Genomic DNA, 25622 nt, shown 5'->3' on the forward strand with positions numbered 1-25622 from the left:
CTAGAAGCAATACCAAACCATTTGAGTAGCTACAGTATATCGTTGTTTATAATTTATTCTGTTAACTGAAATACCGATGTTTAAGTTACTAATACTCTGTTTGACAAGTGATATATATGTGTATATGACTCTATTTATATTAGTTTACAGTACTCAAACCATTTGGTTTCTAAACCTAAATTGCTTGCCGCAATCTGTTTCCTCAAAGAGTTTGAGTAACGTAACAGATTTTACAGTGTATATTTTGCAAGTGTGACACAGTCTGAGTCATTTTAAATTTGGTCCTGGTTCTACTGTATAGGGTGTTGGGTAGTAACCATATTATCAAGCTTCCAAGAGCACATAAAATCCATCAAACAGCTGATCTATATGCATGGCATGTCTTATGAAGTGGATCGATGTGTTTTTGTAACAAGAATATATCTCTCATTTTTAAATAATAATCTGAAATCTCCTAAATAGAAATTTTCTTGGCTGATCTCTTATCCTATGTATGATGCATGACATAAGATGCATGCTCTTTGATCAGTATTAATAATCTGTTCTGTAATTGGTTTTAATAAAGCCATCACGGCTGCCATTTACAAAAGGATAAAACATCTTTATATTCATTAGTGTCTTGAAGTCTCGATGTAGGTTGGACTTTTGTGTGCATCAGTACTGGTTACGCCAATGAAACCATTTGTGTTTTACTGCTTTTCACTTTTTTTTGTAATGATGCTACGACTGAAAAGTTCCTTTTATATTATGGCGAAATGAAAGTATAGTTCCCTCCTAGCCATATCGGCCTAAAAAATAGCAACGTTTTATTTTCTGTTGGGTTTTGTATCCAATGTAACTACAAAAGAGTCACGCTTTAAATACAAAAATAGTCAACTTCTTTTTTTTGTATGAGATGCTAATGGTCTAATCCGATTCAATTATTTTTGCTAAGCTAAGTTAAAATTTTCTCTCCATACCACAAGAGCGGCTGAATAGATTCAAAAATGGTAGGACTCAACTGAAAAACTACTTTAAAAAAATTATTAGTGAGACGCTAATGGTCTAATCTGATTCAATGATTTATGCTAAGCTAAAAAGGCTCTCGCCATACCCCAAGAGCAGCTGAATGGATTAAAAAATTGTAGGACACAACTCGAAACTACTTTTTGAAATTTCTCAGTAACACTCTAATGGTCTGATCTGATTAAATTGTTTATGCTAAGCTAAAAGTGCCTTCGCTATACACCAAGAGCGGCTAAATGAATAAAAAAATGGTAAGACTCAATTCATGACTCAACTCGAAGCTACTTTTTGAAAAATTTTCAGTGAGATGCAAATGGTCTAATCCGATTCAATCATTTATGCTAAGCTAAGAATACATTGCTCTCCCCATACTCTTAAGAGTAGCTGAATGTATTAAAAAATGGTAAGACTCAGCTTGAAACTACATGAGTGAGATGCTAATGGTCTAATAATGGTGATTTATGCTAAGCTAAGCTAAAAGTCCTCCCGTCAGAAACAGAGATTGGCTTAATGGATTCAAAAATGTTTAACTCGTTGACTTATAAAAGGAGTCTATTTACTAATTAAGTAGGATTGTTTCTTTAAGATTCCTCTCTACATTGAGCTCTTCTGATTTTGAGTAACAGTCTTGCCAGGTGATGTCATGACCTGTTCTTGACTAATCTAAAAAATCTGCCTCTTCTTTTTCTGGAGAAACAAGCCATGGCATGTTCGCCAAGTCATGCTCTGAAACTGACGATGTATTTGAGCCTGAAACGCTTTCATTTTTTCTTTCCTTTTCTGCGTTTCTCCAGCGCTCAGCTTTTGCATGACCCGAGTGCTGTGTGTGTGTGTGTGTGTGTGTGTGTGTGTGTGTGTGTGTGTGTGTGTGTGTGTGTTTGCGTGTGTGTGTGTGTGTGTTTGTGTGTGTGTGTGTGTGTGTGTGTGTGTGTGTGTGTGTGTGTGTGTGCGTGCGCGTGTTGACACAGCTGGTTGGTTTTGTGTGTTTGCCAGGCTGTGGCCTTGCGTTGCTTGTGAACAGGTCAGGGAATTACTTTGATAAGACACCTTCCTGTAGCCAGAGGTCAGAGTCATGTTGTGTGTGTGCGTGCGAAAGTGTTTGTGTGTGTGTGGGAGTGTTACAGAGCATAATCTGTCAACGAGTTTGTCTATGTTAATGATTTATTTTAGTCTTTATTTTGTTGTGATGTTGATTAGGATTCACTCACATTATTTTTTTTTTACTTTTAGTAAAACCTTTTATGTGTTTATATTTTTCTGAAAAATGTTTCAATTAATTAGTTTCTGTATTAAGATTTAATGGTTAAATGTTATTAATGACTTGACATTAACTTTTTTGTTCAATAGCCACTGTGGCTAGTGGTTTTCCAACATTACTAGCCACTCACCATTTTCAATAGTCAATATTTTGTTGTTGGGAAATTATATATATATATATATATATATATATATATATATATATATATATATATATATATATATATATATATATATATATATATATTAGGGGTGTAACGATATTATAACCGAACCGAAATATCGCGATACACCAGCCACGATACGTATCGCGAAACTCTCGTGGCGTACCGCGGTACTCTCACCCCCCCCTGCTGCCCATTGTTGAGATTGACGTCACTTGTCTCTAACTAATTGAACCAATTTAAACACATCTTTATTATCACATTTAATTAAATTGTTTTAGTAATGATGAGGTTTTGTTCTAAATATTATATTCTAAAGTTAGTATTTTAGTGCATGTCATGTCATGTGACTTGAGTGAGCATCACACTTGTTACTACTGGACGCAGGATGGCTGCTTTACATAGTACTGAGATCGCAGATCCCCCAGACACATTTAAGTCATCTGTGTGGAAACATTTTGGTTTTCCAGTTGAGTACAGGAATAGAATTCGTGTCGTAGACAAAGCGCCTGCCTGTCTGTCTTAACTGTTTCACGAAACTTACTTGTAAGGAAAAACATTTTAAAAGTGTGGTAATTTCACAATGTGAGGGTGTAAGCAACAAACTGCCAACAAAAGTGATTTAATGTACAAAAGTGAAACCAGAATAATGCCCAAATATACAAAAAAAAGAGAAATATTTACACTAATAAAAATAATATAATAAAGTAGCAAATTCAAACAAAAGTATCAAACAAAAATTAGTTAAACTCGAGCAAGGGGGTGATAGTGAAGACAAACAAAAGAAATAAATATAATAAAACAATTCTAACTCACGAATAACCCCTCTTACCTCGCTAAAACTGATGAAAAGAAAAAAAAGGTCTTCAGCGCCGAGCGCCGCATTCTTCCCTATACTGAATAAAATAAACAAAGATGACCTTCACCTCTTTCCTGATGTCTTTAGCAATACATTCTACGTGTTTGCAAAATGGAAATCGTATGACATTTTCCCTATTCACCTTACACTAAGAGTGAACAGCTATATTGTCGGGAAGGAGCGGATCCAAAAAATAACATACAAATCAATTGAAATAAAAATGTACAAACCTCACAAAATTACTTAAAGTGGGCAAAAGTAATGCAAAATAATTTTGCCCAAACGAAAGTTAAGCAAAAACAACGAAAATCATAATCATGTCAGAATAATACACGAAAAACGAGATCAAAGGAAAAAGCGCTCTCTCTCCCGCTCTTCCTGAATTGCTTTTCACATTCCCGCGCTGCGTCGCCAAATGATGATAGATCGGTCTCCTGACCAATCAGCTGTCAAAAAGGCGGACCTACTGAAATGACAGGCAGCAGCTGTCATGAAGGCGGACCTACAGAAATGACCGGCATAGAGGGAGCGGGAGAGAGAGAGAGAGAGAGAGAGAGAGAGATCGAGAGGCAAACATACAGCCGGCTACAACCCTAACATTAGTTTCTGACACAACTGCAATGTATTTTACTGGTGAATATGTCATGTAAAAACACTTTACAAACACATTATATGTATATTTTTTCATTAATTTAAACGGAAACCTATCTATCTAACTGAAACCATAGATAATCAAAAATGAGCGTGTGTGTCTGCACAGCGATCAAGTCTCTCATCGGAGAATGTGGATATTATGGTGTTTTTGAAGAAGATCTTTCACTAGTCTACACTGCAGTTATTTATTTAATTTTAGTTTACTTAGTTAAGATGGCTGCACTAAAGAGAATAGTTTTTTTCTGACTAGTCTATATTGGAGGTATTTATTTAATTTTAGTTGTTTACTCGGGTATCCTGACTGTACTAAAAATGCGATGACAAAGTTAATAAAGAAAAAGTTAAGATGTTATTTTTATTAAGTGAATTGTCTCTTAGCATTGCTGTTAACATGACATCAACCCTAACCCTACAGCAAACAGAAACCGAACCGTACCGAACCGAACCGTGGCTCCAAAACCGTGAACCGAACCGAACCGTGCCTTTGGTGTATCGTTACACCCCTAATATATATATATATATATATATATATATATATATATATATATATATATATATATATATATATATATATATATATATATAATTTCCCAACAACAAAATATTGACTATTGAAAATGGTGAGTATATTTATATACACACACACACACACACACACACACACACACACACACACACACACACACAGAACACAAAAAAAGATATTTTGATCAATTTTGGAAATGGGTAGCCACTGGCGAAGACTACAGGTTTCTCAATAGAAAATGGCTTAGGCCGGAGTGTATGGTCACCCTCAAGTCTGTAGTTTAGGTACTCTTGCCTTGTTTGGTCTGGACCAAACCAAATAATGTACACCCTAAAGGTTCAAGGAACCCTTGAGTACTTTTTTTTATTTTATTTTAACCGATTTGTGTGTGTGTTGAGCATTAGTTAAGTCAATGTTAGCACCTGTTAGCTTTAATTGTGGGGAAAACTGGATAGTTTTGAGCTTTTGTCAGCTAATTTCAGCTTCCGGGTTTAAAATGATTTTTGGGGCGGATCAAAATCGGGGACGTAGCGCAGTACTTTCCTAATCCTATGAGAAGAGCCTGCTGCTTAATTATTCATGACTGCATGTGCTTTCCAAAGGCAAGGCAGACCTGCCAGTGCCAAGCTGTGAGATACGGACCCACGGCACACAGTATTTAACTGTTCATGACGGGTCATATGTGTTTGTTTCCATGATCCACGGGGTTTGTTGCATGTTTTTCCCAGTGATTCTGTCAGGGCCGATACAGCAAAGCTGTTTGTGTGCAGCAAGCATTCAGCCCAATGATTCAGACCCTGAGGATTGAGGGAAAAGTCCTTATTGTGTTTATATGAACAGAATTATCTTTATAATCATATCAATTGTGGTTGTGTGTATTTGAGATTACGAATAACAAATGAAGCAGGGCATTACATTACTGTTTATTTATTTGCATTTTAACTTTGTAAACTATAAAATCATGTGTCTCCTCACGGTTTGTCTCATTTTGTTAGTCGACTGACAACAGTTGTTCGCTCCCCTCCTTCTCCCTTGCTCTGCTGGCCACGCTCACTCCTGCCCTTTGCTCACGAAGCTCCACGCCCATTATGATGCATCTTTTGTAAAAATTCTGAGGTAGACCTGAACCGAAAGTGGGAGGTGTCATGATCCTTTAAGGCAGGGGTGTCAAACTCAATTCCTGGAGGGCCGAAGCCCTGCACAGTTTAGTTCCAACCCTGCTCCAACACACTTACCTGTAGGTTTCAGTTTAACACCTGTGCTTAAAGGGTTATTGCACATTAATCCGAAATTGTCTTCTGCAATTTTACCTGTTAAATAATAAATCCGACCTCATATTAGGTTTAGGTTTAGGTTTAACTTTATTTGTCCCCGAGAGGAAATTTGTCTGGGGCATAAAAGGTGCTACAACATTGTCTAAACAGACAGTAAAAATAAATAAAACAAAACAATTAAGAACAAACAGTTAAGAACATACATTGTTTACAGAGTAAGACCGTATATAAATATAAATATATAAAACACAGAACCCAGTCAAGTGTTAGCGTACTGCAGGAGCAGTGTTATTGGTAGAGTTCAACAGTTTTATGGAGGTAGGAACAAACGAAAGCTTCAGTCTATTAGTTTTACACATTGGCATTCTCAGTCTTTTTCCTGATGGTAACAGCTGATATTCACTGAAAAGGGGATGTTTAGAATCAGTGCTAATACGTATTGCTCTTTTTATAGCCGCCTGTTCGTATAGAGTCTGGATGGGCTCATATTGTTTTATCCCTATAATTTTCATGGCTGTTTTTTGTATATGAACCAATTTATTTTTCAACTGAACAGACAGGTTTCCAAACCAGACTGTGATTCCATAGCGAATAAGACTCTCAAACATAGCTCGGTAAAAAACAAGCAAGATATGGCTACCCACCCCATACAATCTCAGCCTTCTTAAAAAATAAAGCCTCTGTTGTAGTTGTGTGCATAAACTCTCAATGTGTGTTCTCCAACAAAAAACACTGTCCATATAAAACCCCAGGTATTTGTAAGATGTGACTTGCTGTATCACTGTGTCTTTAATGATCACAGGCCTGTGTTCAGAAACACTTCGTGGGTCAAGTACCATTTCTTGTGTCTTTTTTACATTTAACACAAGACAGTTCTTATCACACCACTGAGTGAAATGATCGATTTCACTGTGGTAGGATGATAGGTCCATGTCTTTGTGTAAGAGACTTAAAATGGCAGCGTCATCAGCATATTTCATAATATAATTATTAAAATGTGTGCTCCTATAATCATTTGTGTACAAGGCAAAAAGCACAGGTGATGAAACACAACCTTGTGGCACTCCTGTATTACTGTATTATTGTGTATGTAATATTGTGTGAATCGTATTAACACACTCCAAAAGTTTAGTTCATCATAAAAAAATTGAACTGGATTCTTTTTTTTTCTCTGCTTTTTGCATCTAAAAAGTGTTTTGAAAGGTGTTTTGACAGTTCAGAGCCACTGTACAAGAGAAAAGCTAAATATACAATGCCGTTATTTGAACTAAAGATAACTTAGATAAACACAGCGCATGAAATAAAGACAGAATGTGGTGGACAGAACCCTTATATGCTGGATTCAGTGACTGGCTCACCTCTGCCCTGCTGCTGTTTGGTGTGTGTATGTGTGTGTGTCCATTCGTTTGATGTACAACTCATAGACATTTTAATAGATACCTAGATACCTAATGGTCTGCTTTTGGTCCATTGCTTCGACAAGTCAAAGCGCCTGCCATCTATTATAATGTCTACACAAGAATTACCAGTTTGTAAACATTCAGGATGCGCTCGCAGTGAGGTTGCAAAAAAAAACTGGGAACGCTAGCATTTACAGCGAGGGAATGACATCAGATGCGGTACAGAGTTTGTTGTTGTATTAGAGATAAGATATATTGATCACATATTATATATATATTATTTACACAATGCTTTCAGCGTATTATAACAGCTCGTCAACCAGTGATAAGTTCAGTTATTCAGCAAAATTAAGGTTAAAGTGAGCGGCGTTCATCTGACAGGTCTATTTGCGGTAGCATCCTCCCAATGGATATTGGATCAGACGAAATGGCCAATCATCCATCCCGAAATGTACAACTATCTCATTGAAACTCCTAGTGATTTTACAAAAGAGAAGTTAAAGGCCTACAAGTTATTGGAATGCCAACAATTTTGTTCTGTGTGGTCATGTGCAAGAAATGATGTGTGACATAGGTTGGTAATTCTCCTATAGGTACTGCCAGTCTATGTTCAGGGTTTATGTACCTGTGTGAATGTGGGAAGTATCACAAGCGATGAATTTGCATTTTGGAATTGGGTAAGCTAAATTGTCCATAGTATATGCATGTAAATGTGAGTTTCCCAGCAATGGGTTGCAGCTGGAAGGGCATTCATTCCGTTAAACATATGCTGGATAAGTTGATGGTTCATTCCGCTGTGGCGACCCCTAATTAAAAGAAGATGAATGAATGAATGAACTTTGCATTTCGGGATGATCATAGCTCTGATAATCAGCTAAACTCCTGATTCCTACCAGTATGAGTTTGAATACTTTTTTAATGTGAAATGGCAGATTGTTTACCACTGATCTAGAAGAAAACAAGCAAACATAGTTTAAACAGGAGTGCTAGGACTGTGACTCAGTGCAAAGCAACACCATCAGTCACTCAGCATGTCATTTTAATAATGTTAATGAGGTTTATTATGTGTTAATTATATAGTAAACCTGTCAGTTTTACTGGGAGTGCTAGACTAGTTCACTGTTTTGTGCTTCTAAATGTGTTATATTTAAATGTTTCTTGTCATGTTTGGTCTGGACAGCCAAATTGCTTGTTGCTGGAATCTCTATTGAGTTGTGTGTAGTTAGGACACAGTGTTAAAGTTCACAGTGCCATTTAACTAAATAACATAATAACTCAAACCCTTTTTTTATGGAGACACCCTTGATAAATATTTGATAATATTTGAAAAATATCAAACAATCAAAGCAACAAATTCTGCTTCCATTGATTTTCGGTTGTTTGTGTATACTGTACATGTATTCTGTATTTTTATTAGATGCACACTCATGATCAGATCTTAGATCTGCTGCAAGACAAGGCATTTATGAAAATCAAACCTGCTTGTCTTGTTATGGTCAGTTAGTATGACAGCATGTGCTGTATTTAGTTTCTTTAGATGCATTTGCTTGGTGTCAAATTCATATTTCAGTCCAACCACAGCAGAGATTGACTGTCAATAGACCTAAACACACATTTTCCATGGCCCCTTTCCACTTGTTTCATGTAAATACTGTAAATGTTCACACTAATTAAAGTGAAGTGCACTGACAGAGCAATCTCTCCAGAGTATTTTAATCCGACAAATTTACAAAGTGTGAAAACAAGCTAAAAGATTTACTCGGGCTCCAGTTGTTGCTAATGGCTGAAGCAGGCACGTTAATATTATTCAGCACCTAAAAGTGGTTCCCAGCATCAAGCCTTACACTTACACCACAGTTAAAATCTGCGAAATATGCAGCCATGATACAGCAGTAAAGTGATTATTTGATTATTACACCAGATCAGAGTATACTTCCTTACCATATAGGCTTAACTACTTTTCATTTTCTGTTGCTCTACACAAAGTACAGAAGAGTCCAGCTTTAAATAGGAAAATTATCCAAAATACTTTATGAAGTTTTTTGAGTGAGATGCTAATGATCTAATCCGATTCAATGATTTATGCTAAGCTACGGTAAAAGTGCTCTCACCATACCTCAAAGGTGGGTGAATGGATTGAAAACTGGTTGGACTCAACTCAGGAGTCAACTCAAAACTACTTTTTGAAACTTTTTTGCGATTCAGTGATTTATGCTAAGCTAAGCTAAAAGTGCTCTCACCCTACCCTAAAAGCTGGTGAATAGATAAAAAAAATAGTAAGACTAAAGTCAAGACTCAACTCGAAACTACTTTTTGAAATTGAGATGCTAACCGTCTAATCCTATGATTTATAGCTAAGCTAAAAGTTCTCTCCCCATTCCCCAAGAGTGACTAAATGGATTAAAAAAAGGTAAGACTCAACTCGAAACCACTTTTTGAAATTTTTGAGTAAGTTGGTAAAATTGGATTCAATAATTTATGCTAAACTAAAAGTTCTCTCCCTTTACCCCAAGAGTGACTGAATGGATTAAAATATGGTAAGACTCAACTCGAAACTTCTTTTTGAAATTGAGATGCAAACGGTCTCATCTGATTTAATGATTTATGCAGAGCTAAGCTAAAAGTTCTCTCGCCATACCCTAAAAGCAGGTGAAAGAATTTTAAAAATGTTAAGACCACACAAAACTACTTTATGAAATTTTTGAGTGAGATGCTAATGGTCTAATCCGATTCAGTGATTTATGCTAAGCTCTGCTAAAAGTGCTCTTGCCATACCCTAATGCCTAGTTCAGACTGCGTGATTTTAACCCCGATTTTGGCTCGCCGACAGGTTTTGAGAAATCGGCGACAAATGCCTGAAATCACAGGCAAATCGCTGCTCGTGCACGTGAGTGACAATCACACAGTATGAACTATCAAAGACGCGATCTGAGAGAATCGCCGATGAGTCGCCGATGCCTGTGAGATATTTGGCGTGCTAAATATCTGGAGCTGTCGGCGATTCAAATCATGCCGTGTGAATTGAGTTTTGACTGAAAATAACATCAGCCATCGCCTACTGCCAATGAGAGAGCAGCTTTCACTTGTGTGTGCGTGTGTGTATACCTGCTGCAGGCCAGCGGGAGGCTGGGGGAGAAGTTAAAAGCGCTCTTTTTTTGGTTTATTTGGACCCACGAAATGGAGGAAAAACTAGTGGAGGTTTGACAGGACTCAGGAGCAACCGTGTCTGTTTGACGTTTCATACAGAAAGAAATTAGTTTTTTATCAACTTAAGTTGAGGAGAAATGGCTAATTCCCTTTAAACCCAGGTGAGCAAACATGTACATGTTCTACCCCATTAAAGGCTTCTTTCTCATTATGTAGTTAATAACAAAAGATATACTACATGTTTTTGGCTGTGAGACGTAGTTTGGACGAAGTTGTCGGCGATTCTCCCTATAGTAAAGTCATGCAATGTGAATGTCCACGTCGCCGATCCATCTTGCAGTGTAAACAAAGCAGCGACGAAACGCTAGCCCAGATAGTCATGCAGTGTGAAAACATCTGTGACACGACTACTTTGAAAATCATGCAGTCTGAACTCGGCATAAGAGTGGCTGAATGGATTTACAAATGGTAAGACTGAACTTGAGACTCAACTACTTTTTGAAAATGAGATGCTGACCTTCTAATCTGATTCTGTGATTTATGCTAAGCTAAAAAGCTAAAAGTGCTCGCCCCATACCCTAAGAGTGATTGAATGGATTAAAACATGGTAAGACCCAACTGTTTAATTCTAGGGGACTTGTAAAATAAGTATATTTTTAACAAAAGTGTATTTAAAAAAAAAAGAAATTCACCAAAAGTAAGGGGCAAAATCACAGGTGATGCAAAGCTGCTGTTTTCAGTCTGGCTTCTTAGGGTTTTGATGAGGTACAGTATTTTTTGTGTGAGAACAAGAGGCAGTAAACCTGATCATGCAATTGGATGATAGAGTGCTCTTGGGACTGGATATGGTCCGTATCAGTGATTCAGCAAACCCTTGTGCTGTTGTATGCTTGTCTGAGGTAGAGGAACAAGAGGAAAAGTATGCATCTCATCCTTCTTGGTCCCTGTTTGGGCTGAGGGACATTGCTGTAGGTCCATGCGTGTCAGTATGACGCAGCTCGCTCAGCGTGTGCGTCATCCTGTGTGCTCAAGACCAGAGAGAAAGAGAGAGTGGAGATGGAGAGAAGAGAGGGACTCCCTTTGCACTTCCTGGCTGCATTTAAACCCTCTAACCAAAACAACATTGAGAGCGGAGGGAGACTGATCGAGGAATGCCTGCGAACATCTGACCCTGCCAAATTCTAAACTTTGGGTTTTGCAATTTTTGGCAACCCTATGAATGTTTAATTGTAAATTAATTAGTCCTGCACATCTATTGTTTGTATTTGACTACAATTCAATTTAAAAGGTTTATTTGTATACTGCTTTTCTCAATAATTATCATTCCAAAGAAGCTTTAGAAAATGTGCAAATTTTTAACATTATAATTACAGAGCCCCATTATGGGTTTGTTTTAAAAAATGACCTTACATTCAGTGTGCAACACAGCTCTTAGTAAATGAAAATATCCAGCTGATATTTAAATCTGAAAGTGCACCTTGTTTAAAAATATAGATTTTTTTCATAAAAGATTAGTTTTTAAGAAAATGATTCTGAATGAATGCACCTTTCCCTTCAAACATTAGCGGAGTATACAGTAGGTGTGTGTGGGATTGAAGATGAGAACATTAATGAGTGAACGTTCTGGTGATTAATGCAATAATCTACCCGACAACGGGTAATTTGTCAGCCGTTTGTTAAAGAAAGCATCAGAAAAGACTATTGATGTATGGGACTTTGTTAGAGCTTGACTGGAACTTTTATCAGTATACAGTTCATGGATTAGTTTCTTCCTCCATTTCACAAGTGTATGTAAATGCGAATAAAAGTAAAATGGTTGCCTTGTTGTTTTCTCACTATATGTATATATATATATATATATATATATATATATATATATATATATATATATTAAGGGTGGAGCCGAACCCGAATACGGTATTCGGATAGGCACGAATAGCGTGTTTTTACGAATACTTGATTCGAACAAATACTTGAAAAATTATTTGTATTTGGGAGCAAGAAAAACACTATATCAAAAAGCAGCGTTTCCTCATGAGACCACAGTGTGTGCCCGCGTGAGTGAGTGAGTGAGTGAGTGAGTGAGTGAGTGAGTGGGAGAGAGAGAGAGAGAAAGAGAGAGACGCTCAGTCGGCATGTCGGAGGGCGGGGCGGAGATAACAGGGGCTGTTTCTCAATATGCGTTCTTCAGCGGTCTTGCGTCCTCGTGTTCTCGTGAAACGTCATCATCAGCTGCCTAAGTTCAGTTCCAATACTCAAGACCGCAAGTACGGAGGACGCGTGAAACTTCCCGGATGTGTTCTTGATATCGAGGACGCACTGATGCTGACTTGAGCACCGAACTCGCTCTGGAAGTCCCAGAAGTCATTGCGACTGGAGGTGGGAAGCGCTGCATTTTATTTAGATTTATTATTCAAGTTTAGAGATATCACTTATTTACCTCAGGAGTTTCCCTAAATGAAACGGTGAAAGTAAACATTAACATGAACATCTTAATAAAGGAATAAACACATTAAGAGTTGTTTGCTGAAATTCGTATTAAAATCTGTTTTATTTATATTGTGCAGAGTATATTTCTAATGTTTTTATGCAAAGTATATATTTTGAAGAGGGGAAAAACAATAAATCGTTGTATGAGTGCTGTAATGTTTAAATAATTTCCATTTAAAACACGTGAAGGTCACATGACCATCAGGAAGAACGCAGCATCCCATTTCTCAAAGGACGCGTTCTCTGCCCTCGCGGTCTCCTGAGTTCGTTCTTCCGAGGACACCTGGCAAGACCGGTCTCCACAAGAACACAAGTCCGTTCTCTGCGTTCTTGGAATTGAGAAACAGCCAGGGTGTCTGGCACAAACTTCTTCACAGCAACAGACAGAAGGCTCGGCTGAGCGAAAAAAATACTTCACTGCATCACTATTTTTGTTAAATAGATTTTTGTACCTTAATTGGGTTCCAAAGGCAGTTTATAAACTTGTAGCGAAGTTTAATCGGGATATTCTATTATACTGCATTATTGACGTCTGCAACCGGGTGATCTGTTTACGCAACGTTAGCTCTGTTAGCGCGGTAATTTAGACAATAGTCTGTTGACAGAGTAACGTTAACGTTCGTTTATAAAGGTTAAAACGATGCTTTTGCAGTTGTGTCGAATAGTATGCACTTATGGGAGTTATATGGTACGTCTAAATTACTGTCTTTTGCAGACAGCAAGATATATGCTATGGGCTAGTTAACCTTAGCATAGCTTCCCTTCACTTTTTATTAACTTGAAACTCCTCAAATACATTTGGGCACCCAGAAAAAGAGTGAAAAAGACTACTGCTGAGCCATTTCTTGGTCCTCCACCAGTCAAAAGAAAAAAAAACTTCAGGTTCTGTGTGGAAGCATTTTACAGTCAGTGGTGCTGCAGATAAAACAAACTGATACTGTATAATGTGTGCAAAAGTGAAATCAGCAGAGGCAGAGATATTAAACATCTGTCAACATCTTCTATCCATAATCATTCATTCATTTCTTTTCGGCTAAATCCCTTTATCAATCTGGGGTTGCCACAGTGGAATGAACCACCTATTTATCCAGCATATGTTTTATGCAGTGGCTGCCCTTCCAGCTGCTACCCAGCACTGGGAAACATCCATACACTCTCTTTCACACACATACAATAGGGACAATTTAGCTTACCCAATTCACCTGTATTGCATGTGTTTGGACTGTGGGGGAAACCCACGCCAACATGGGGAAAACCCAGTCAGGGCTCGAACCAGCAACCTTCTTGCTGTGAGGCGACAGTGCTACTCACTGTGCCACCGCGCAACCTTCTATGTAATGTATTATCACATGCACTAAAAGCATCCTCTCCTGATACTGTCTGTGAACCCCCCACAAGCATCAATCCCCTCAATCAGCACAGCTATGTTCTGCTAAATCCTCCACAAGCACCAAACCATGAACACAGCCACATTCTGCCCCAGCAAGTCAGTTTCAAACATAAAAAAATAAAAATAAAAAAAAATAAAAATTGTGTCTTTTTTGTGGCAGGCAGATGACAATAGCAGGCCTGTATCTTTTAGTATTATATAGAATACTTTTGTTCTGCCAGATCTCCCAGGCAGGGTTTTATTTAGATTTATTTAGCTAATTTTAGTTTTTGGAATTCTGTGCATCGGAAAGAAGTTCTTTCAGAAGAAGAACAGTTTTTTGAAGTATTATTTGTTTTTATTCTGTCTATTCAGTGTCCTTCAACAAGAACGGTGGTGGTGGGGTTCATAATATTCACAATGGTATTTTATTAGTTGTTGGTTTAACCATGGATGAGATAATGGCTTCTATTTTATTTTATTTTCAATGACATTTCTTGTCACAGGTTCAAAAACAACAACCAATATTGCATGTCTATAATTTATATAATGGGTATAATTAAACAATACTTTCACTATAACGTAAATTAGAAGTGTAATAGAAAAAATATATATTTTTGCGCCATTTTGAATTTTACTCGAATACAAATACATATACAAATACTTTTCCCCCCTCAACAAATACAAATACAAATACCGGCTGCTCCTCACATCCCTAATATATATATATATATATATATATATATATATATATATATATATATATATATATATATATATATATATATATATATATATTTTTTTTTTTTAGTGGTGTAACAGTATCAAAATTATACACGAAACGGTAATACCTCGGTATGAATGGCACGGTACGGTATTTATTGAATCATTTAAAGGAAAAACAAAACTATTGAAGAGACTCAAAAAAAGTGCTAGAATGTTCAGGTTACCTCAACACTGAACAGATTAATGACATACAAATTATCTATTTGTAAACTTTCAAACAAGAACTTAAATTTTTCAATTTTAATAACAAAAAATATTAAGCCATGTAAAAAAAAAAAACACCACTCGAAAGGACAAGCCATGAGTGAGATAGAGGTCTCTTGGTGGTACAAGTCAATGTCTCCATCAATCTGAGCAGTGTGCTGTGTTCTGCTGTCCCCTTGACTAAAAGAATCCTCATCATGTTAGTCATATTTCCCGACTTGTATTTTAGAACAGTCTGGCAGTGCCTGCATACCCTTTTTTCTGTCACCTTTTCTTCTTTCTTGTTTCTTTACAGAGAGAAACTGAAATGCTTCCACACATCTGATTTAAAACCCGCTTTAGGTTCGACCATTTTTAGCTCTTTTTCTTTGCCGCTACTAGCAGCACCCTCCATTTCTGCATTACTGGATCTGTAGCGACAACAGACAGCAAATGATCATGGCCACGCCTGGGCTGATAAAAATTGTAGTTTCCGCTACCTCCCATTCGCTCCATTCACCTGAGCAAACTTTTCACCAAAAGACCTATGAATTTGAGTCACAAGCACGGTAATATTGAAAGAAATTGCTATTGCAGTATGACGTATTTACAATATTGTTACATGTGTGTGTGTGTGTGTGTGTGTATATAAATATATATATAGTGTACATTTCAAAATGGTGGTGTCTATGTATATAACCCATATTCAAAGAGGTGATCTGATCATTACAATAATTAAGAACAGGTTGTGAATAGCTGAGGACTTTGTGCTGTCCTCAAAGTCCTCTACTACATAGTTCCTCCATCCTTTTCTCTATGCTTTGACAATGCAAAACAGTTTTTGTCATTCCAGTAAAGCTTTAAATTGAAATGGGAGAGAGTGAGAGATGGGGGCGGTGGGAGACGAGCCGTATCCTTAGCCTCATCACTGTGTCCTAATATGGTGTCATCAGAAACCACAGAGGACACACTCTCTCTAATTTCTCTCCGTCCTCTTCGGCTTGTCTCTCTACATTGCCCGCCCATCTCTGAAAAGCAAGAGAAGTGGAAACAGAATTATCAGCAGAACAGCAAGGGCACAGTTCACACAAGACACACATGCGGAAAGAGAGCTGGAGACAGGAAGCCAGAAAGGAGAAAGAGGGCTAACGGACGAGTGGAACAGTCTGAGACGCATTCAAAAAGAGAGGACCGAAGATGAGCAAACAGGAAAACGTCTGGCCTAACATCTTTCCTTTCACCTCACAGCGTGACGTCACCAGTTGCAGAGACAAACCGATTGCAGCTTTATTAATTAATGCATTACACACTTGCTGAGGTTTATCACTAGATCGCCTCTCTGCATTGTTCTTTCATCATTGGTTGCATTCCCTTTGTTTTGTCTGCTCTACTGAGGTTGGCAGAGCGAGTGGAAACATTGTGGTTAGACAGGAGAGGAAGAGAGAGAGTGTGGGAGTGAGCTACTGCTGTCTTTCAGAGGAACAGACACATTGAGACTCAGGGACAGGTTGTGTTTGCATCACGCTTATCTGCATGTTCAATTTCCACCAGCCAAAAGATGCGTTTTGAGATGAACTTGAGCTATTTTCATGCATAAAGTTGTCATCTGTTGAGTTCATACAGGGCATGTGACCCAGCAGGGCAAAGACCACAGTTGTTTGGGTCAAAGGTCATGTGACAGGAAGTGAATGCAGGGCAGGCGTACTGCGGTCGGTTAACAGTACAGATCACAACTCAGATGCTCTGCAGGAAAACCTGCAATGCCGTCAATGACATTTCAAAGGGTGCTTCTGAGGGCAAACTTTTGATCAGACCTGAGGGTTGTTGGTTTGTTTCAATTGCCAAGGCAGGGGTTCTCAACCTTTTTTACTTCAGGGCCTACTTCTTTCTTTGATCAGTTTTGGAAGGCCTGTCTGTCTGACATTTTCTCTAAAATGTATAATTTATATCATATATTTGTTGTGCCTTCTATTATTTTCTATTCATAATTTTATTAAAATTTAAACATATATAAAATCTAAAACTATATATACAGTTAAAGTCAGAATTATTCGCCTCCCTGTTTATTTTCCCCCCAATTTCTGTTTAACGAAGAGATTTTTTTCAACACATTTTTTAAACATAATAGTTTTAATAACTCATTTCTAATAACTTATTTTTTTTATTTATGCCATGATGACAGTTAATAATATTTGACTAGATAATTTTCAAGCCACTTCTATACAGCTTAAAGTGACATTTAAAGGCTTAACTAGGTTAATCAGGTTAGCTAGGCAGGTTAGGGTAATTAGGAACGTTATTGTATAATGATGGTTTGTAGAGTATTGAAAATATATTTTTAGCTTAAAGGGGCTAATTATTTTGACCATAAAATCATTTAAAAAAAACTTAAGCTGAATTTATTCTAGACGAAATAAAACAAATAAGACTTTCTCCAGAAGAAAAAAATATTATCAGACATACTGTGAAAATTTCCTTACTCTGTTAAACATCATTTGGGAAATATATATATAAAAAAATGAATAAATTCTAAGGGGGGCTTGTCATTCTGACTTAAACTGTATACATATGTAATTATTAGAGATGCCCCGATTAGGTTTTTTTGGCTTCAAGTCTGAGTGATTTGATTTTGAGGATCTACCGAAACCTGATCCGATGCTTCTATAATGCATTACAGAAGAGCAAAGAAAGATCCAGGATGTTCCTTTTTGTTATTAAATTCTTCTTTTTTTAACATTTAACAGCTGTTAACAAACAGCAAACAGAGCACTTCTGTGAGGTAGCTTGACCAATCAAGTAATAAAAATCACTCACTTTTGGACTTTAGTGTTTATATAAAAAATAATAATATAAATAATAATAAATAATATAAAAACAAACAGCACCTCAACTTAAAATAACCGGCAGACAATCCCAAGTGCGTTTAGCATTTAACCTCTGCAAAGAGACCTGATCGGGAGATAACATCCGATCATAATAGAGTCTGAAGCCGCATGATCGGGCCCCATTTTACTTGGATCTGGGCATACAGAGCTTCAAAGAAAACCACAGGTCAACAGGGAGATTGCAAAAGACCAGCTATTGCTTTAAATTGGACTAACTGAATATCTACTTTTAAAAATCGACTATTCAAAAATATACAAACAAATGTAAAATACAGTAAAACACCCCAAACCTGGTAATGATGGCGGTTGAGTTTGCAGCTGGATATTATTGGGAGACCGCTGACAGGAGCAGTGAACAGCTCCGCCAGAGTGCATCTGAAGCTCATATGCAGGTTTATTTGACTATTTTCTTTGGCAGAAACACCATTGAGCCTCGTTAGATCCTCCTGTATAGGGGCATGTCCATTATAAAACACTCACAGGACATTATTTGGACAACTATGTGGATATATTAAATGGTTCACACAAAAATACACAATGGCCCAATCCCAGTTCTAATTTGTACCCCTACCTCTTCCCCTTGGCCCTTGAAACAGAGTGTGAAGGGGAATGGCTTTAAAATTTAGCCCTAAGAAATGGGACACCACTACAACACCTGCACACATCATCATATGTCATTGCAATCTCTTACTTCATATGAGATCAGTCGATGGCGACTGCTGTAGTTATTCCAGCTGTTATTTTTTGGTATGTATTTTCAGGAAATCAATGAAGGCATATATAATTTTATCATAACGATATAATGTGGCAATAAGCTGTATGTAACTGTACTGTGTATTTACATCCTGGCCATATTCATCTATGTAAACACACAAACACAACACTAACATTATAGCAGACACTGTAAAAAGCTCATTCCCAGCCACTAGACTTTTCTGACAGGATATTCCAGTGTCATCGAGTATCAGAATGTTGTGGGACTGCTATACAAGTTATTTTTATGGATTATAGATAGCGAAATTTTGCTGTTTTTATTTTTAAAGCATGGCTGTAAAACTTGAAGCAGCCCAGCGGTTGAGAATTCCTGCGCTACGGCATACACCAAGTTACGAACTTTCAGGCAGTCTAACTCAATATTTCCCAACCCTGTTCCTGAAGGCACACCGACAGTACACATTTTCAACCTCTCCCTAATCAAACACACCTGAATCAACTCATCAGAACATCGAAGACTCTAAAACCTGAAGATAATGGGTCAGATGAGGGAGTAATCCAAAATTTGTACTGTTGGTGTGCCTCAGGAAACAGGTTTGGGAAAACACTGGTCTAGCTGACCAGAAATAAAAGCTTTGAGATCAGAACCTTTTTTTAAAGTCTTGTCTGAGTACTAGAAAATCATGCAAACTAATTGGATGAAACAGAGATTTATGACTGAACGTTTCATCTTCTGGAAGGTGCCTGCTCTTCCTTCCTGCACTCTTCCTTCCTGCCGTGCTTGAGAGTAATAGAAATAGATTGACTTTGGAGACTTTGGATGGTCATGAGGAATGTCACAGTGAGTCCATGTGGAGTTTCTCTCCTTTCCTGACCTGCCATGGCCTTCCTAGCCTGACAAGATGAATCTTATCTTTGGTGTTCTCTACACTGAGAAGCACACTGAAAATGAAGAGAGGGTGACACACAAAATTTTTTTATTGATGGCAACTTAAAATGGATTAAGCTATTCATTGTTTATCAGAGTTTTTCCAGTAAAAACATATGATTTTAGATTTACATAAAGTGCCAATCTCATTGGTCAGCCAGTTTTTAACAGTGCATCTAGCCATGAAAGAGCCAGAGGCATTTAAAACAGATAATATTATGCCCGCCATTTTGCATGTTAGTGAGCATGCTCACATTGCCATTATAGTTACATGCATTGCACGTCAGTGCAAAGCATCCTGGTGTGCATTCATTCATTCATTTTCCATCAGCTTAGGGACTGAATGAACCGCCAACTTATCCAGCATATGTTTTACACAGTGCATACCCTTCCATCTGCAACTCAGTCCTGGGAAACACCATTACACATTCATTCACATGCATACACTACAGCCAATTTAGCTTATTCAATTGACCTGTTGCACATGTCTTTGGATTGTGGGGTAAACCTGAGCATAGGCACGTGCACACATAGGGCTCAACCTGTGCTGTGCACATGCCCTTTTTAGTCTTGGATAGAAAGTGCCCCTCTAAAAGGACCTGAAGTGCCATGTTGCCATCCTGGTATGCACTGTCGTGTAATCTAGCTCAGAATGATGTAATGATAAACTTATCCTAGCCATCAGGTTTAGTCACACAAACCTCAGGATTTTTCTTTGACCTGTTGTCTTGGTCTTTGCTTTTTGTTTGCCTCTTTATATTGGTTTTAAGAATGTCTGCCTGTGTTGGAGCTGTGTTGGGCATTGCTTTGAAATGTAGATTGCAGTTTTGTTTCTGGCAATCGCTTGCACTCTGTAAAATAAAGTAAGTAGGTAGCCAAGTAGAGAGGTAAGTAGGTAAGGTAGTAAGTAGGTAGTTAGGTAAGTTGGTGGGCAAGTTGGTAGGTAAGTTGATATTAAGTTGGTAGGTAGGTAAGTTGGTAGGTAGGTTGGTAAGGTAGTAAGTAGGCAGGTAAGTAAGTAGGTAGGTAAGGTAGCAAGTAGGTAAGTTGATAGGTAAGTAATGTAGTAAGTTGGTAGATACAGTAGGTAAGGTAGTAAGTAGGTAGGTAAGGTATTAAGTTAAGAGGTAAGTAAAGTAGTAAGTAAGTAGGTAAGGTAATAGGTAAATAGGTAAGGTAGTAAGTAAGGTAGGAAGGAAGTAGGTAGGTAACGTAAAGTAGTTAGTTGGTTGGTAGAGAAGGTAGTAAGTAGGTAAGTTGGTAAGGTAAGGTAGTAAGTAGGCAGGTAAGTAGGTAGGTAGGTATGTAAGGTAGCAAGTAGGTAAGTTGGTAGGTAGGTAAGGTAGTAAGTTGGTAGATGGGTAAGGAAGTAGGTAAGGTAGTAAGTAGGTAGGTAAAGTAGTAAGTTGGTAGGTAAGTAAAGTAGTAAGTATGTAGGTAAGGTAATAAGTAGGTAGGTATGTAAGGTAGTAAGGTAGTAAATGGGTAAGTTGGTAGGTAGGTAAGGTAGTAAAGTAGTGTAAGTAAGTATAATAAAAATAAAAACATCTCTCAACCTGTGCTTTCAATTAAGAATAAGACTTCCCAAGTAAGTCTTTATTCATTCATTTTGCCAGCCGCAATGCAGTACTGGGAAAGAGCCATACACACACTCATTCAATATGGCCAATTTTGTTTACGCAATTCACCTGTACCACATGTCTTTGGACTGTGGGGGAAACCGGAGCACCCGGAGGAAACCACACCAACATGCGAACTTCATGCAACTAGCCCAGCCGGGACTCAAACCAGAGACCTTCTTGCTGTGAGGCGGCAGGGCTAATCACTGAGCCACCATGTTGCCAGTCAAGACTGTATCTCATTAGTAAATCCTTGAAGACTCTCAGCATCTTGCCGTGTGATCTTAGAAACTGTTGTTAACAGCTTCTGTTTTACATCTGCCTGCAAGCCACAAACTGCTGCTTCAGATGTTGTTAGGATCAATGCACATGTTCACTCAATCTGAGCACGTCCACAGTCAGTTTATCAGCTCTATTTCCACACAAATCAGCCATTACCATCAGCCAGTGATGACAAGATGAGGCCATAGTCCAGTGCCATTGAGATGAATAGGAAGGCTAACCATTTTCTCCATGTAGTATATATCTCCTTGTTGCTACTGTACTTGTAAGGCTTTTCAAATGTGTAGTCATGCCTTCACTTGTGTGACCGAAGTTCAAATCACAGCTTGGAGACCTTTTGCGATCCTGTCCTGTTTTCTGTGATCTCAGTGTTGTCCTTTCAAAAAGAACAAATGTCCAGAACAAAAAAATCTTCAGATCTTTTACATCAAGAAACAAAACCCCAAGCTGAGCGTTGTGCTGAGGCATGCGGGGTGGATGCTTCACTCCGTTAATGGCGATCAATAAAGTCCATCAGGACATCATTTGCTGTTTCTCTCTCGCCATCTCATATTCCTCTTAATCAATGACCACCAACAGATAAATGAATTGTAGATGAACAACGAATGAACTTTTAGTTTTAATATTTAAAGTTTTTTTGCATAACTTCCTGGAAAAAAAAATTAAGGTGCCAATTCTGCTTGCTATAACCTGCATTTTTTGATAAATACTTTGATAACATTTTACGAAGTCACCAATAAACCCAACACATAGTCATTTGTTATTGCCTATAGCAGGGATTATCAAACTTTTCAGCCAATGACCCCCAAAAATAATAATGCCAAGTAACTCATGAGTCATAGTCCCCACTATTCTCGGAGGTGGTTATAAATATACACATGTTGGGCACACACACAAAGAGACCTATATAAACACAAGCATATTGACAACGCATGTCATGATTTTGCCAAGTACGATGCGATCCTGGATTAATATCTTTATTGATCCTGGAACATTACTTTTGTTTGTAATTGTTATCTATTCCCATTCTTTACCCCTAAACCCAGCCATAACTGTAAAGTATTCCTAAAATCAGAGGAGAATTTAACTAGTTTTTTATTTACCAAGAGGCAACATAAAAAGCCAATACAAAGCAGCAGGGACACAATACGATAACAGTTTCAATAAAAGCGTTGAGATTTAATGTCTCCTGCAGATGATTCCAAGCATCAGCAGCTGAAAACTGAAAGGAGTAGTGACCAAATGAAGTGCTTTGGGTATACAAACTTTGGGTAAACAAAGGTTAATAAAACTACTAGAGCACAGATAAAAAATTTTTTTTTCCTGAATGTTATGAAGAGACGGTAAATAAAGTGGAGTTTTCCCCAATAAGAGTTGTGTATAAATGAACAGAAACCAATGAATTTGTCGATGTGATTGGAGAGAAGGCCAATTCAATAGAGAATACAGTTGACAGTGATGAGTATTAAATGGCGCACCAATAACAAACCAATTGCTGCATGGTTAACAACATGCAGTTTGTGAAGGAGAGCTTTTGAAGCTGATCAGTAAATTAAATCCCCATAATCCAAAATTGGTAATACTGTTAATTTGACCAAATGCTGCTTTTAAGAGTGTGTAAAAGAAGATTTGTTTCTGTAAAGAAAGCCAAAACGGGCTCTAACCTTTTTGAGCAATTCATTTATGTAAGTTTCAAGCGACAGTTTACCATCTAAGCAGATTCCAAGATATTTTTAGCAGTCAACTCAACATACTCCATCTTAGTACTGTCCAATGAGGGCATTTTAGGATGAAACTCAAAATGCGGTAAATTGCTATTAAAAACCATGCATTGTGTTTTATTAGTATTTAAAACTAAATGAAATTAGGTAAAAGCGCTTTGGATGTTCATGTAGAAGTGAATAAATCTGTTAGCCTGAACTTAACATAAACTGTAAACGTATTGCTTAATTCCGATTGGCTGATTGGAATGTTGCTCCAGAATCTGCATAGATGTTAATCAGGGAACATGTCCTACTTGGCGAAATCAGGTTGGCATATTGACGACACACGCAAAAGTGCAACAGTCTAACTTGCAACTAGAGGTGCGAACCTACACTGGTCTCACGGTTCGGTTTGGTTACGATTATCATGCCATCGATTTGGTTTAATTCGATGTCTCTGTGCATCACGGTGCATTGACGATGCTTTCCATTAACAATTTTAAAAAAAATTCACAGCACAGCAGTTCTTGTATTAAAATGTATAAATATATTTATTTTTTTTATGTTATTTGTAATACAATTTTGTCCTTTAAAGGGCACCTATGATGAAAAATCTACTTTTCAAGCTGTTTGGACAGACGTGTGTAGGTATAGTGTATATACCATCATATTGGGGTGATATAAACACACCCAGTCCTTTTTTTCAATTTAACAACATAAAAACAGTGGACCAATTGGAGCGGTTTTCAGAGCTATTGCAACTTGATGTAGGAGTGTGGTCTCCCCGCCCACCAGTTTTGATTGACAGGCATTCATCACCATATCCTCAGTTTGTTGTTTTACGTCCCCCATTTTCAGCGTGTGAGTCAATGCGATATCAGTAAAGGAACACCCTTGCTCTATTTTTAGATGTAAGGCTTATTGGGCTAAACACAAGATCAATATTCTCTACATGATCGCTCTAATCGGAAGTATTGTTTGTACAATACAAAGCGCCATCTGAATAGTTTCATTTTAAATAACATGCAAATGTGCGTTTCTGAGTGTGCCGTGTCGTGGCTTTGGTGCCTCAGTCAAAGTTAATTCAGTGTGTGTGGTTATTAGTCTCAGTGTACAAGCTCGGCACTTTAAACTAGCTCACAGTTGCCTGTAAAACTATACAAAGACACAAATGATTTTGTACTCTCTGCTTGGTCTGTGTCCGAGCCGTACATGTACGGCTGAATGCTGATCCTCTCACTCATGTAGCTTCTATCCGTCTGCCTGTCTGTTGCAAACACAAAGCGGGGGAGCTCTCGGCTCCGTCCCTTTGTTACGTTGGGCGAAAAGTCAAGACTAAGGCCCCGTTTACACTAATGCGTTTTAGTTTGAAAACGCATAAGTTTTGCTACGGTTACGCCATCCGTCCACACTACGCCGGAGTTCTCGAGCGCCGAAAACGGAGCGTTTCGAAAACGCTGGAGAGGCCGTTTTCATTCTGAAACGCTGCTGCTCCGTCTCAGTGTGGATGGGGAAAGACGGAGACATCTGAAAACGGAGGCGGGGCTGCAGACATTCGCCTCTCTGATTGGGGCTTTTCCTCAATATTAAGTAGCCTAACACACAGTTCAGTCCTGAATCTTCTCCGTGTAAGTTCAGACTTCGCAAGTTTGATCAAGGCTGTATCTCTTCTTCTCAGTTTGATATGGAAAACATACCGAGGACACGCATCAATCTTCACAGGGAACAGTGTACTTTATAACTTCATTCACATCACCCTGGCTACGTTGTTTCACTTTCTCAACAATAAAATGTAAACCTGATATAAGGAACTGCCTATTTTTATTTTAATATTAACAACTAAACAGACAGCAGAAATGTTGAGGCGTCGTGCTGCCTGAGCGTCATCTTCACTGTGTGGATATTTATAACAAAACGGAGCCGATAACAACTGCCTCCTTTCATGTTCAGTGAAAATACGAAACATACCCTCTCTTTTGCTGAATATCAGTTTTAATAATCGATAATGGCCATTATAAAAGTATAACATACAATAAGTTTATACATTATAGGAAATAAAGGCAAGCGATCAGTCAATATGCAGAATGTAGGCTACGTGGTTACATTAATCATTAACTTATCTTTGCGCTCAGCCAAAACACGTTACCTGAGAACAAGTAATAGATTCCAATGACCAAAGTCAGGGAATATGTCGTTAGATAAAGACAACAAGATGAATGAAATATCACGTTTAATAAATATAGTGAGATTAGATCCAGCGGGAGATGCTTGATGAGAAGTCCTACCAGCAGAGCTCTCATCTGGGTAGATGGGCTGCAGCGCTTGCCAAAGTGTGTGTGTGGTCACGTGATGTGCGTTTTCAGCGTTTTGGTGTGGA

The 25622-nt window shown here is 37.9% G+C and overlaps 1 protein-coding gene and 1 long non-coding RNA gene across 3 annotated transcripts in view; one reads left to right on the forward strand and one right to left on the reverse strand.

Moving 5' to 3' along the window:
* The window catches only part of adcy9 (adenylate cyclase 9), a 74006-nt gene that overhangs the window by 18613 nt on the left and 29771 nt on the right, over positions 1 to 25622 (forward strand). The window lies entirely within an intron of this gene.
* The window catches only part of LOC141380291 (uncharacterized), a 55871-nt gene continuing 33280 nt past the window's right edge, over positions 3032 to 25622 (reverse strand). The window contains exon 4 of the long non-coding RNA XR_012398065.1: positions 3032 to 3770. This is a non-coding gene — a long non-coding RNA (uncharacterized lncRNA). The remainder of the gene's footprint in view (positions 3771 to 25622) is intronic.

This window comes from Danio rerio, chromosome 22 (assembly GCF_049306965.1).
Source record: "Danio rerio strain Tuebingen ecotype United States chromosome 22, GRCz12tu, whole genome shotgun sequence".
Lineage (NCBI taxonomy): Eukaryota > Metazoa > Chordata > Actinopteri > Cypriniformes > Danionidae > Danio > Danio rerio.